At 45.3% G+C, this 13003-nt stretch overlaps 1 long non-coding RNA gene across 1 annotated transcript in view; it reads left to right on the top strand.

Annotated features, from left to right (window-relative positions):
* Positions 1-13003, top strand: part of LOC141058205 (uncharacterized) — a 44937-nt gene that overhangs the window by 30582 nt on the left and 1352 nt on the right. The window lies entirely within an intron of this gene.

Genomic DNA, 13003 nt, shown 5'->3' with positions numbered 1-13003 from the left:
ATATACTACTACTATGTGGGCTGTGTTATATACTTTGTGCCTGTGTTATATACTATGTGGGCTGTGCTATATACTACGTGGCTGTGCTATATACTATGTGTCTGCGTTATATACTATGAGGGCTGTGTTATATACTATGTGGCTGTGCTATATACTATGTGGCTGTCCTATATACTATGTGGCTGTGTTATACACTATGTGGCTGTGTTATATACTATGTAGGCTGTGTTATATACTATTGGGGGTATATTATATTCTGTGGAGGAGGCTGTGTTACATACTATGGGGAGTATATTATATTCTATGGGGGAGGCTGTCTGTGTTATATACTGTGGCTGCATTATATACTATGGGGGGCTACATTATATTCTATGGGGGGCTACATTATATTCTATAGTGAGGTGGGCTGTATTATGTTCTGTCCAGGGCTACATTATATTCTATAGGAGGCTGTATTATTTTTATTATATTCTATGAGGTGTGATTGCATCATACTCTATCAGGGGGCTACATTATACTATATGAGGGGGCTACATTATATTCTATGGGGGCTACATTATACTCTGTGGGGTGGTTGCATTATACTATATATGGTCTGCATTATACTGTATCGAGGACTATGGGGAATACATTATATGAAGAACTATGGGGTGCATTATACTATGGGAAGTGAATTGTACTACATGGATGACTATGGCGGTGCATTATACTATATGGAGCACTATGAGGAGTGTATTACACTATATGGAGGACTGAGCAGTGTATTTTAATATATGGAGGACTATGAGGAGTGTATTATACTATATGGAGGTCTATGGGGCTTCCCTAATCTCTGCCGAGGACTTTGTCGCACACTTCAAAAACAAGATAGACCAAACACGGCAAGTCTTTCTTGCTCAACCACCACAACCCCTTTGTATACCAGACCAATGCCCAAACCCCATAACCTCCTTATCTAACATCACTGAAGGTGAGCTTGCTCATCTTATCTCCAAATCACACCTCACCACTTGTGCACTTAACCCTACCCCATCCCACCTCCTCCCCAACATCACCACCACTCTTATCCCATGCCTAACTCACCTCTTCAACCTATCACTAACTTCTGGTACCTTCCCTTCTGCTTTCAAACATGCCACAATCACGCCTATCCTTAAAAAGCCAACCCTTGATCCAACATCCACGTCCAGCTATTGCCCAATATCGCTGCTCCCATTCCCTTCTAAACTCCTGGAGCAGCATGTCCACACTGAACTTTCCTCCCACCTCTCATCTAACTTGCTCTTTGACAATCTACAATCTGGCTTCCTCCCCCATCATTCCACTGAGACAGCCCTGACCAAAATTACCAACGACCTACATACAGCCAAAGCTAGCGGACAATACTCTATACTCCTGCTTCTAGACCTGTCCTCTGCTTTCGACACAGTTGACCACTGCCTCCTACTACAGATCCTCTCCTCCTTTGGCATCAAAGACCTCTCCCTATCCTGGATCTCCTCATACCTTTCCAACCACACATTCAGCATCTACCACTCCCACACTACCTCCTCATCTCACCCTCTCTCTGTTGGAGTCCCCCAAGGCTCTGTTCTAGGACCCCTACTCTTCTCAATCTACACACTTGGCCTGGGGCGACTCATAAAGTCCTATGGATTCCAGTACCATCTTTATGCCGATGATACTCAGATCTACCTCTCTGGCCGAGACATCACCTCTCTGTTCTCCAGAATCCCAGAGTGTCTATCAGCCATATCCTCCTTCTTCTCCTCTCGCTTCCTCAAACTCAATGTGGACAAATATGAACTGATCATCTTTCCCCCATCTCACAGATCTTACCCAACCTTTCTATAACAATTGAATGATTTCAATTGACAACATCACGTTTTCCCCCATACTGGAGGTCCGCTGCCTCGGAGTAACCCTTGACTCTGCCCTGTCCTTCAAACCGCACATCCAAGCTCTCTCCACCTCCTGTCGCCTCCAGCTCAAAAATATTTCCAGAATCCGTCCCTTCCTCAACCCTCAATCTACTAAAATGCTTGTGCATGCCCTCATCATCTCCCGCCTCGATTATTGCAACATCCTTTTCTGTGGCCTCCCTGCTTACACCCTTGCACCTCTCCAGTCCATCCTCAACTCTGCCGCCCGACTAATTCATCTCTCTCCTTGGTACTCTTCCGCTTCTCCCCTCTGCAAATCTCTTCACTGGCTCCCATTCCCTCAGCATATCCAATTCAAACTACTAATACTGACCTACAAGGCGATCTACAACCTGTCTCCTCCATACATCTCTGAACTAATCTCCCGATACCTTCCCTCACGTAATCTCCGGTCCTCCCAAGACCTCCTTTTCTCCTCCACACTTATTCGCTCCTCACCCAACCGCCTCCAAGACTTCTCCCGAATAGCCCCCATCCTCTGGAATTCCCTGCCCCAACACGTCCGGCTATCAACCACACTCGGATCCTTCATACGGAACTTGAAAACCCACCTCTTCAGGAAAGCCTACAGCCTGCAATGATCCCCGCTGCCTCCTCACCACTACTGGAGCTACCACCTCACAATCACTGGAGCTGCTGCAACCCCCCAACCTACTGTCTCCTTCCCCACGATCCTGTAGCATGTAAGCCCGAAAGGGCAGGGTCTTCTCTCCACTCTATATCAGTCTGTGATTGTTAGCTTGTTTACTGTAAGTGATATCTGTAATTTGTATGTAACCCCTTCTCATGTACAGCACCATGGAACCAATGGTGCTTTATAAATAAATAATAATAATAATAATAATAATGGGGAACATTATATTATATGGAGGACTATGGGGTGTGCATTTTACAATATGGAGGACTGTGTTGCACATTATAATATATGGTGGACTATGGGGTGTATTATACTAAACAGGCAAAATGCTGCATATTCATCGAGTGATTGGATTGTTTATGGCGGAACAAAAATCATTGTTCTCAGCAGCACATCACCCTGTGTAAACTGTAGATGTGCTGCTGGTAACATGATACTGTATGGGGACAGATTGATCCATTAGTGATTGTTCTGTCCCCATCATTCTTTCTCAGATGGTGGAAAGAGGCCGGGAAACAAGCGTTGAATGATTTCAATATTGTCGATCACACTCGGCCTGAACTCAGTGCATGTAACTACAACCAAAATGCTTTTGTGTGATATGCAATATGTTCGAATTTGGGGCCCCATTTTAAAATTTGCCTAGGGCCTCACATTGCCTAAAACCAGCCCTGTGTGTAGCCTGTGTATGGTGTGTTCCATTATAGCCAATGTGTGAATGATTTAGGTTGAACATATCCAGTGTGTGAGTGGGACATGCAGTATTTATCCTGTGTATAAGTGATGTGTGTAATATATGTGAAGCTAGGCTTGTCAGGACCTCTGCCTTCAGACTAGTACCAGAAGCTCCCCCCCCCGACTGAACTAACTCAAACTAGGAAATCTATCTCCACTTAATTCCTGGCTAACCACTCCTCTATTGTCCCCCTAGTTAACCCTCTAGTGTCCTCCTAGTGGCTCCAATATGAATGTGCTCAGTACCCCCATCTTGTGTCCATTTACACTAACTACACTGCCTCTACAAAGTCTTCCTACATAACACCTTATGGCAGTAAACATATATACACACTTACATTTAATGCACAGGTCAGTACATATAACCATGTCAATCATAAAAGCAAACAGTAGCAACAATGTCTACAGGGCTAGGCCCTGACCCTCTTACATACCCCCTTCCTAAAACCATTGCCGTCCCCAGCAATGTAAAAACAGCATTAACATTTTACTAGCAAAGATAAATATACTGTACATTTTTCTTTAATCTACAAAGACATTTCACACAAGAAAAACAATAATGTCCACACATATGAAACAGCTTCTTTTCAAAAAGAAAACAAAAGGTGCCCTCCCCTCTTCCTATGAGGGAAGCACTGGTAAGTCCACACTTTTCAAAGACAGGAACAAGTCAGAGTGCTAGCAGCTTTACTCCAGGGGCAGAGAGAAAACTACAAAACAAAAACAGCTTACTCAACAGGTCCAGTGGACCATATTCAGCTCTCTGTGGGAGCGTTGCAGGGTTCCCTTACCCTGAGGGGACGTGGAACAGTCCCAATTGCTGCAACAGGAACTTAAGGGAAAAGGGCCAAGGGAGTTAAGCGGTATGCCTCTGGCGTGGTACCGTCACTTGCAGCCCGGGTCCTAGCAGGGACCATAGGGGACTGCAGCCGCAGAGTCACCGAGCCGAGGAAATGCATCAGGGGCAGAAGCACCTCCAATGGCTCCTGCAAGAGGATCCGGTCCATTTCCGGAGCACTCATCTTCCTTCGGGCACAAGATGACCACTACTGCATAGTAGCCATGGGGGCAGTATTCTATGTAAAAGGAGACTCAGTCTGCCACCTGCAGGGCCCTTCCGTGCTTAACAGAGGCGGCATTTACTTAAATTTTATTGCGGGTGCCCTCCTTCTGGATAAAGCCATAGCCCCACTGAACATTGGTGTATACCAACTGGCCGTAGGTACGTCAAGCGGACATTGCAGCTTCTGCCTTCTGGTAGAGGAGCTTCCATATCTCCCACTCCTTGGCCTTCTTTTTGGCAATTATGTCCGTTATCCAGATGGACGGGTACGCAGGCGGCAGGGGCCCAGTGGTTTCAGGGGAGGGCTGACTCGAGCGCAGTTGCTTCGCAGTTTCAGAGGATGCCTGGTGGGAGCACGGGTGCTCGGTGATGCGGACCTTGGGCCTCATGTCCCCACAGTGGAACAGCGTTGAGGTTACGTGGTCCACCACCAGCTGAGATCGAGATGCACTCACCTCCTTTGGTTTCGTGGCTCTGCTCAGTCAGGCCCTCAGCTCCTCCAGAAATTGATGCCAGCAGGTGACCAGGGCCTCTTCCGGCTCCGCGGCCTCCTCCTGGTGGGTGGACTCCACCATGTCAATGTCGCTGATAGGATTGACTTCTGGGGGGCCCCGGGGTCCTTCTTCCTGCTGTCTGGCAGAAATAGCTTCCGGGTCTTTTGGTTCCTAAGGGTGAAGGGCGGGTTCTTTATCCCACATTGTTTCTGGCGTGGCCTGTGGTGAGCGTTGATGCATCTCCCATTTGTGGTCTGGCTCTGGTGCAGTAGGTCCAGGTGTCGGGGGCCCCATTTCCTGCTGCGGGTCTTCGGTACAAGTGAGAGCTTGGTGCTCCTGCATTTGCTCCTAACTACGGGTGACATGCCTGGCCTCTTCCTCCTGTCGCCACCGCCACTCCTTATGTCCGATACCCTTGCAGTCGCACCGATTCGTCGCTGCCGATGTCCCGAGTCCTACTGATGCCAGACAGCCGCACTCAGCACATTCTGCAGGGCCACTCCCATTCCAGGACAGGGTTCTCGCCAGCCTCTCCACCCATTTTTCAACATTTAGAGGAAAGGGGCGCATGTCCACCTGACATTGCTGGCAGTTCTCGTTTGGTGCCGTCCAGATGTTGTCACGGCCACAGAGTGCTCCTTGTTGACAAGGACAGTCCTTCCTGGCACCACAGTTCTCTGTCTTGGCGGTCGCCATCTTGGGGTCCACAGGGTCACTTTCCAGTTCTGTATTAGTAAAATCCGGTACTTTAGCCATGTCCAATTTTTAGTATCTTCCGTCACATTCTTCAGTCTGTGCATTACGGGTCACTACATTCAATTTTACTCTTCCCATGTACTTCATCTCCGCTGCAGTTTCACCACCATAGGGGTTAGCGAGATCCTGCCAACTACGCCACTTGTAAGAACACGGTAGCCAGGGGGTAACCCCATCAGCTGCTCCAGTACTCACTGTGCTGGAGGCTGCTTCATTCCTGGTACTTAGCTCACTCCTCCTGTTGTTCAAAGGACTGGAGACAGAGGCTGGAATAAACTTAACAGTTCAACCTTGTTTTCCACAGTGACTCGTCCACTGGCTTCACTATCTCATCAGCTTCCAGTCACAGGCTGACGTCTCTCCAGTGGCTCTCCCATTGGCTGCTGCTGTAGGCAATGCACTATTCTTCACTACTAAGGATGGCTGAGGGACTCTGCTTCACACCTTGTGTGTCAGTTAGGCTTGTCAGGACCTCTGCCTTCAGACTAGTACCAGAGGCTCCCCCCCCCTCTGAACTTACTCAAACCAGGAAATTTATCTCCACTTAATTCCTGGTTAACCACTCCTCTAATGTCCCCCTAGTTAACCCTGTAGTGTCCTCCTAGGGGCTCCAATATGAATGTGCTCAGTGCCCCCATCTTGTGTCCATTTACACTAACTACACTCTCTCTACAAAGTCTACCTATATAACACCTTATAACAGTAAACATATATACACACTTACATATAAAGCACAGGTCAGTACATATAAACATGTCAATCATAAAAGCAAACAGTAGTAACAATATCTACAGGGCTCGGCCCTGACCCTCTTATAACATGACTTTCAAATAGTTTGTAGTATCTAGTGTGTTATAGAGACCTGATACAGAGGCCAGAAAAATTCTTCTGTTCCTATTGTCCTACAGTAGGGGACATCTCACATTCAGATAGTTTGCAGCATCTAGCGTGTTATAGAGACCTAATCCATAGGCCACAAAAAAATTTTCTTTTCTTAATGTCATACAGTAGGGGGACCTGACTTTCAAATAGTTTGTGGCATATATTTTGTTATAGAGGCCTGATACAGGGGCCGCAAAAATACTTCTGTACATAGTGTTATACAGTAGGGAATATGACTTTCAAATAGTTTGTAGCATCTAGTGTATCATAGAGGCCTGATACAGAGGCCACAAAAATTCTTCTGTTCCTAGTGTCATACAGTAGGGGACATCTCAAATTCAAATAGTTTGTTTCATCTAGTGTGTTATAGAGGCCTGATACATAGGCCACAAAAAATTCTTATGTTCCTAGTATCATAGTATAGGGGATATGACTTTCAAATAGTTTGTAGCATCTAGTGTGTTACAAAGGCCTGATACAGAGGCAACCATAGATCCTTCTGTTCCTAGTGTCATAAAGTAAGGGACATTTCACATTCAAATACTTTGTAGCATTTAGTGTGTTATAGAGGCCTGATACAGCGGCTACAAAAAATTCTTCTGTTCCTAGTGTCATACAGTAGGAGACATGACTTTCAGATAGTTTGTAGCATCTAGTGTGTTATAGAGGCCTGATTATTATTATTATTATTTATTGTTATAGCGCCATTTATTCCATGGCGCTTTACATGTAAGGAGGGGTATACATAATAAAATAAAGTACAATAATGTTAAACAATACAAGTCATAACTGGTACAGGAGGAGAGAGGACCCTGCCCGTGAAGGCTCACAATCTACAAGAGATGGGTGAGAATACAGTAAGCGAGGGTAGAGCTGGTCATGCAGCGGTTTGGTCGATCGGTGGTTACTGCAGGTTATAGGCTTGTCGGAAGAGGTGGGTCTTCAGGCTCTTTTTGAAGGTTTCGATGGTAGGTGAGAGTCTGATATGTTGTAGTAGAGAGTTCCAGAGTAGGGGTGATGCGCGAGAGAAATCTTGCATGCGATTCTGGAAAGAGGAGATAAGAGGGGAGTAGAGAAGGAGATCTTGTGAGGATCGGAGGTTGCGTGCAGGAAAGTACAGGGAGACGAGGTCACAGATGTATGGAGGAGACAGGTTGTGGATGGCTTTGTATGTCATGGTTAGGGTTTTGTACTGGAGTCTCTGGGCAATGGGGAGCCAGTGAAGGGATTAACAGAGGGGAGAAGCTGGGGAATAGCGGGGGGACAGGTGGATTAGTCGGGCAGCAGAGTTTAGAATAGATTGGAGGGGTGCGAGAGTGTTTGAGGGGAGGCCACTGAGCAGGAGGTTGCAGTAGTCAAGGCGAGAGATGATGAGGGCATGGACTAGGGTTTTTGCAGATTATTGGTTGAGGAATGAACGGATTCTTGAAATATTTTTGAGTTGAAGTCGGCAGGAAGTGGAAAGGGCTTGGATATGTGGTTTGAAGGAGAGATCAGCGTCAAGGATTATCCCGAGGCAGCGAGCTTGTGGGACTGATCCATAGGCCGTCAGAAAATCCTTCTGTTCCTAGTGTGTTAGAGGCCTGATACAGAACCCACAAAAAACTCTTCTGTTCTGTAGCATATCTTCTTTGTCATACAGGCCTCATCCACACTCAAACAATTCTTTTTTCTGTGACGATACGACATGCCATATATCAACTTGGAATTAACTGTTGCTGAAATTCAGCTGTTTGCAGAAGTGGTGCAGTTTAAAATCTAATTTTATGTTGCTAATATTGTGCTCCCACCACACTATCAGAGCAACATGACTGGGAAAAAGCGAGGCGGTGGTGGAAGCAGAATTAGGCTTGATGTTCAAGGTGTACGTGGGATAGGTGGTAATGTTTGTGAAAACACTAGTGAACCAACGTCACATCCTATGCAAAGATACCTGACAACTTCTGCTACTGGACTGGCTGCTCCACTACCTTTCTTTGGCAGATGCACAGCGGTAAGCCTTGTTGATGATGCCCAGAAAGAGTATGTGCTCGATTGGATGGCAAGCATAGCTTCAAGTGGCCTCTCCTCCTCTTCCTCCACCTCAACATCACAGCCAGTACAGTCCACAGAGGTGGCACCCAAATTCCCCTTGCTTTCCCCCTCGTCCCAACTCTCCAACCATACAACTGACTGTACGGAACCACAGATGGGGGAGTCTGAAGAGCTGTTCACACATTCTATGTCATGATCATCAGAAGTGAACTCAAAAGCTTCACAGAGTCAACAGGAGGAAATCTGCACCGATACCCAAATTTTTTGTTAGTTTGGATCTGGGGCAGGATGAAGTAGGGTCCAAACAGCATCCTGACCCTCATCATCAGATGGGGGAGGTGATCCTGATGAGATTCAGATATTTGAGGCTCACGCAGACTGTACTGTGTTGTGAAGGCAGGAATAGGAGGAGGGTGACACCAAGGGTAAGGAATGTGATAACACAGGAAATGTCTGTGATGTGGTGTTAGATCCCAGTTGGCATGAACATAGAGGTACACAGCTGAGTAGGTCATCTGAGGAGGAAGAAGAGGATGTTACGTTGCACCATACGCAGCAGACACGTAGTGATGCAGCCACGACGAGCAATGCATCCTCAGCCACAACTGTGCCTGTAACCAGCAGCGTCCGCGGGTCTGAAGCTCGCAGGGGTGGAGAGGGTTGCCTAGCCTGGGCCTTTTTTGACACTGCAAAGGATGAGTCAGCTCAAGTAATCTGCCAACTTTGCAAAAAAAACTGAGTCGAGGTAAAAAAGTGCAATAATTTGACTACTACATGTATGAACCTTCACATGCTTTACTGTGGGAATCCCACTGCACAAAAATGCGGACCAGTGGACCTCAACCACCATCAGCTGCCCCATGAATCGCATCTGCTGCTTCTTCCTCCTCCTCTGTTACCGTGTCAACTATTGGGATGAAAGTCTTCAACCGCAGAACCTCGGGTTCTTTACCCGCTCCAGTCATGCTGACTGAGAGCCCGCCATCAGCTGTAATGGAATCCCCAAGACTTGCAGGACAAACCTCTACATTTAACACATCCTTCACCACTTATGCCTCCTCCTATAGCTCATTTAGGGCCTCCATCTGCACTCTCAATTTCTGTCTTAACAAGACACGCGTTACAACTGTGCAGAGTGAATCCCCACCACGTCCGTACTGTGCAGCCAGGGCTCACCGCAATGAGGCAGTATTAAAGTTAATATTCCTTGGAGATTGCAGTCATACAGCTGAAGAGTTGTGGACAGCTCTCCAGGTTGAGTTTGATCAATGGGTGTCTTCACTGAACTTGCATTCAGGGAAGGCTGTGTTCGATAATGGTGCGAGCCTGGTGGTGGCCCAACGGCGAGGCAAGCTAACACACGTGCATTGCATGACTCACATCCTCAACCTGGTGGTACAGTGTTTTTTCTGCCACTCTCCTGGCCTGGGTGAGCTGCTCCAGAAAGCACATAAGCTGCGTGCTCATTTCTGCTATTTGCAGAGGTCTTTGTCCATGTCGGTTAACAGATTGATATGCGATGTGCCGACATGGTGGAATTCCAATCTGCTCATGTTGCAGCTACTGTGGCAGCATCAATGAGCCCTGATGCTGTATGTCATGTTGTATTGCCTTGGCCAATGCAGTATAGACGTGGGGCATATAACGTTTACATATTGGGCACAGATTAAGGACCTCTGCACCCTTCTGCACAATATCGAAATGGCTACTAAGATGGTTATCGCTGACGACCCCATCATCAGCATCACTATTCCAGTCATCTATATGCTGGAGCAGACTTTCAGTAACCGGCGGGAGGAGGTGTTGGTCCCAGAAGAAGAGGAGGATGAGGAAGCGATAACATTGTCTGTAAGTTCAAGACTGTTGTCACACAGGTGGTTGCCAAGGGAGGGTGGATTACTGTGATCGAGGCGGGCTGGTGATAACAGACAAACTGTTATCAAAAATGCAAGATCTGTGGAACAAATGGAGGGAAAAAAAGGTGATGGGCAAGCAACTGTCAGATAAAGAGGATAATCCTTCCCTCTCTTTTCTTCGTGGTTGGTGGGAGGGGACAGAGGAAACGAGCCTCATTGTTACCCAGTCATCAACACAGCATGAGCTTGGACCTCATGGTAGATCCCAAAATGTGAGTGCCTTCTTGCTGCATTATCTGCAACATGATCCCCGTATAGTTATGATTAGGAATATTGCTGACTACTGGGTTGCTACTCTCTTAGAACAACGTTATAAAACCAAATTTTTCCAGATGCTTCCCACCCTGGAAGGGAACCCCCAAATGCTGGACTATTGAAACATGCTTTTACGCAACCTTAAGAGAGCTCTTCCCCAAGACAGCAGTGAAGCACACAGTTCGCATCGCATCTCTAGACTTCTAACCTCCAGCAAGTCAATTCGTCAATGCCAAAACATTAGCAGCAGCAGCAGTGGTGGAAGTGGAATAAGCAATTTCTGTGAGCCCTTTGACACTTTTTTTTTTAGAATAAATTAACATTTTGATGATATTCTAATTTAGTCAGAAGCACTTGTAAGTACCCTATGCTATTATATGAACAATTGCATTTTACTTATGCTCATTTTATTCTCAGGCTAATTTCTTTGGTTTTGCTGTAGTTTTTTGTACTTTGTACAAACTTGGGTGTGCCTCCATCTTTCTGAGCTAGACATTTCATCTATATAGCTTTCCATGGATTGATGTCTGAACAGTTGGGCCCCTGTTATGCACTGCCATTATCTATATTGAGGTTAGTTGACACAAGGTGAAGTGTTAATGCTAGAGATAAGACTATCCTGATTGGGTACACCTTGTCGTGGTGTGATGGCTTTAACGCTTCTGTACTTAAACTACTGTTAACCAAGTGCCCTCTGTTATTACTTGTACTATTACGATTTACTGTATTTTTCAGATATTAAGATGCATTTTTTCCTCAAAATTTTAAGGGACATTGGGGGTGCATCTTATGATCCGAATGTTGCTGACCAGCTGAGGTGGATTGGGGTCCCAGTGTTGCTGCTGCAGGAAGTTTCTGTGGCAGGAGTGGGGTAATGCTGCAGGTCCCAGGCTGGTAGGAAAGGGTGTTCGGCAGTACTGATGTTCTGTCAACATTTTGTGAAAGCCCGGAGCCTCCGCACTTTCCATGCTTTTCAAATGCGGTGGACTCCGGGAAAGTGGCCGCCAGAGGTGGTGTATGCATATATTGAGATCTTGGCGCCGAAGTCTTGTTTCCCGGGATCTTGTCTCCAGAGATCTCAACTGCAAATACGCTGCCACCAGTTTTCCTCCCCAAAATTTGGGGTGCATCGTATAATCTGCAAAATATTGTACTTATTACTTAATTCAGGATGTATGCTCATTTTGTTTTTTTTTCTTGGGTTTTGCCTGATAAATGGCCAAAGTGTGAACATGCTCCTATTCACTGCAGGTATACCAACTTATACTCCAGTTCATTTCTTTGGTTTCACATTAGCACTTAAACAAAGGTTTTTGAAATATGAGGCAACTTCTCAAACAACCTCCACCTTGTACTTCATCCTTCAGCTGGACAGCACAATAATCTTAGTGACAGCACTAGTGCTAAGATTAATTAAGTAGAAATGAAGAGGAAACACTTTAGCAGTGAAAGATGAAGGTACGGGTAAAGAGGAAGGAATATAATTACAAGTTAATATCTACAAACATACACTTCCTTCAGCTGTAACAACCCTGAGTAAGTTTGCATGTGGTAATAACGCAATGCTTCAAATTAAAGGGAACCTGTCTTCAGGTTTTTGCTGTTTATCTGAGAGAAACATGATGTAGGTGCTGATACCCTTATTCCAGCAATGTATCACTTGCTCAGCAGCTTGCTATAGTTCCAGTACAATCACAGCAAGTAATTGATACAAAGACTTTTAGTCATCATATAACAGGATGAAGAGAAACGCAACCTTGAAATATAGCCACACTATGTTACTTTTTTTTGCCTTTTTTGCATCCAATGTTAAATAAATGTAATAATTTAAGTGTTATGATAAAAATGACTTACATAATTCTTCAGGTCACCATGAATAGTTAAATACCAAATCTGTAGTGATTTTTTTCATATATTTTGTTGGTTAAAAAATAAATTCAGAACTTCAAAAACTTTGGTTTGTGTCGTCATATTCTGAAATCTGATTTTTTTTATTGGTCCAACTTTGAGGGTACACACAATGTTTAGCTCCTTTTTCTTACATTTTTGACAAAGGCGAGAGGACCAAATATGATAGATCACATTTTTGTTGGTCCTTGACATACCAGTATATTCATTTTCATTTTTTTATTTCTTCATTTATGTATTAGGAAAAGTGTGGGGAGAAGATATTTGAACACATGCTTTATTTGAAGTGTGCCATGTTTTATTAAAAAAACTTTTGTTATTGCTTTTTACCTTTGTTAGTTCCCCTAAGGAACGAGAACCTAAAATTATTTGATCTTTTG

The sequence above is a fragment of the Dendrobates tinctorius genome, unplaced genomic scaffold (assembly GCF_039654945.1).
Source record: "Dendrobates tinctorius isolate UK_male_01 unplaced genomic scaffold, ASM3965494v1 ptg000211l, whole genome shotgun sequence".
Taxonomy (NCBI): Eukaryota; Metazoa; Chordata; class Amphibia; order Anura; family Dendrobatidae; genus Dendrobates; species Dendrobates tinctorius.
This window is presented reverse-complemented; position numbering and strand designations above follow the sequence as displayed.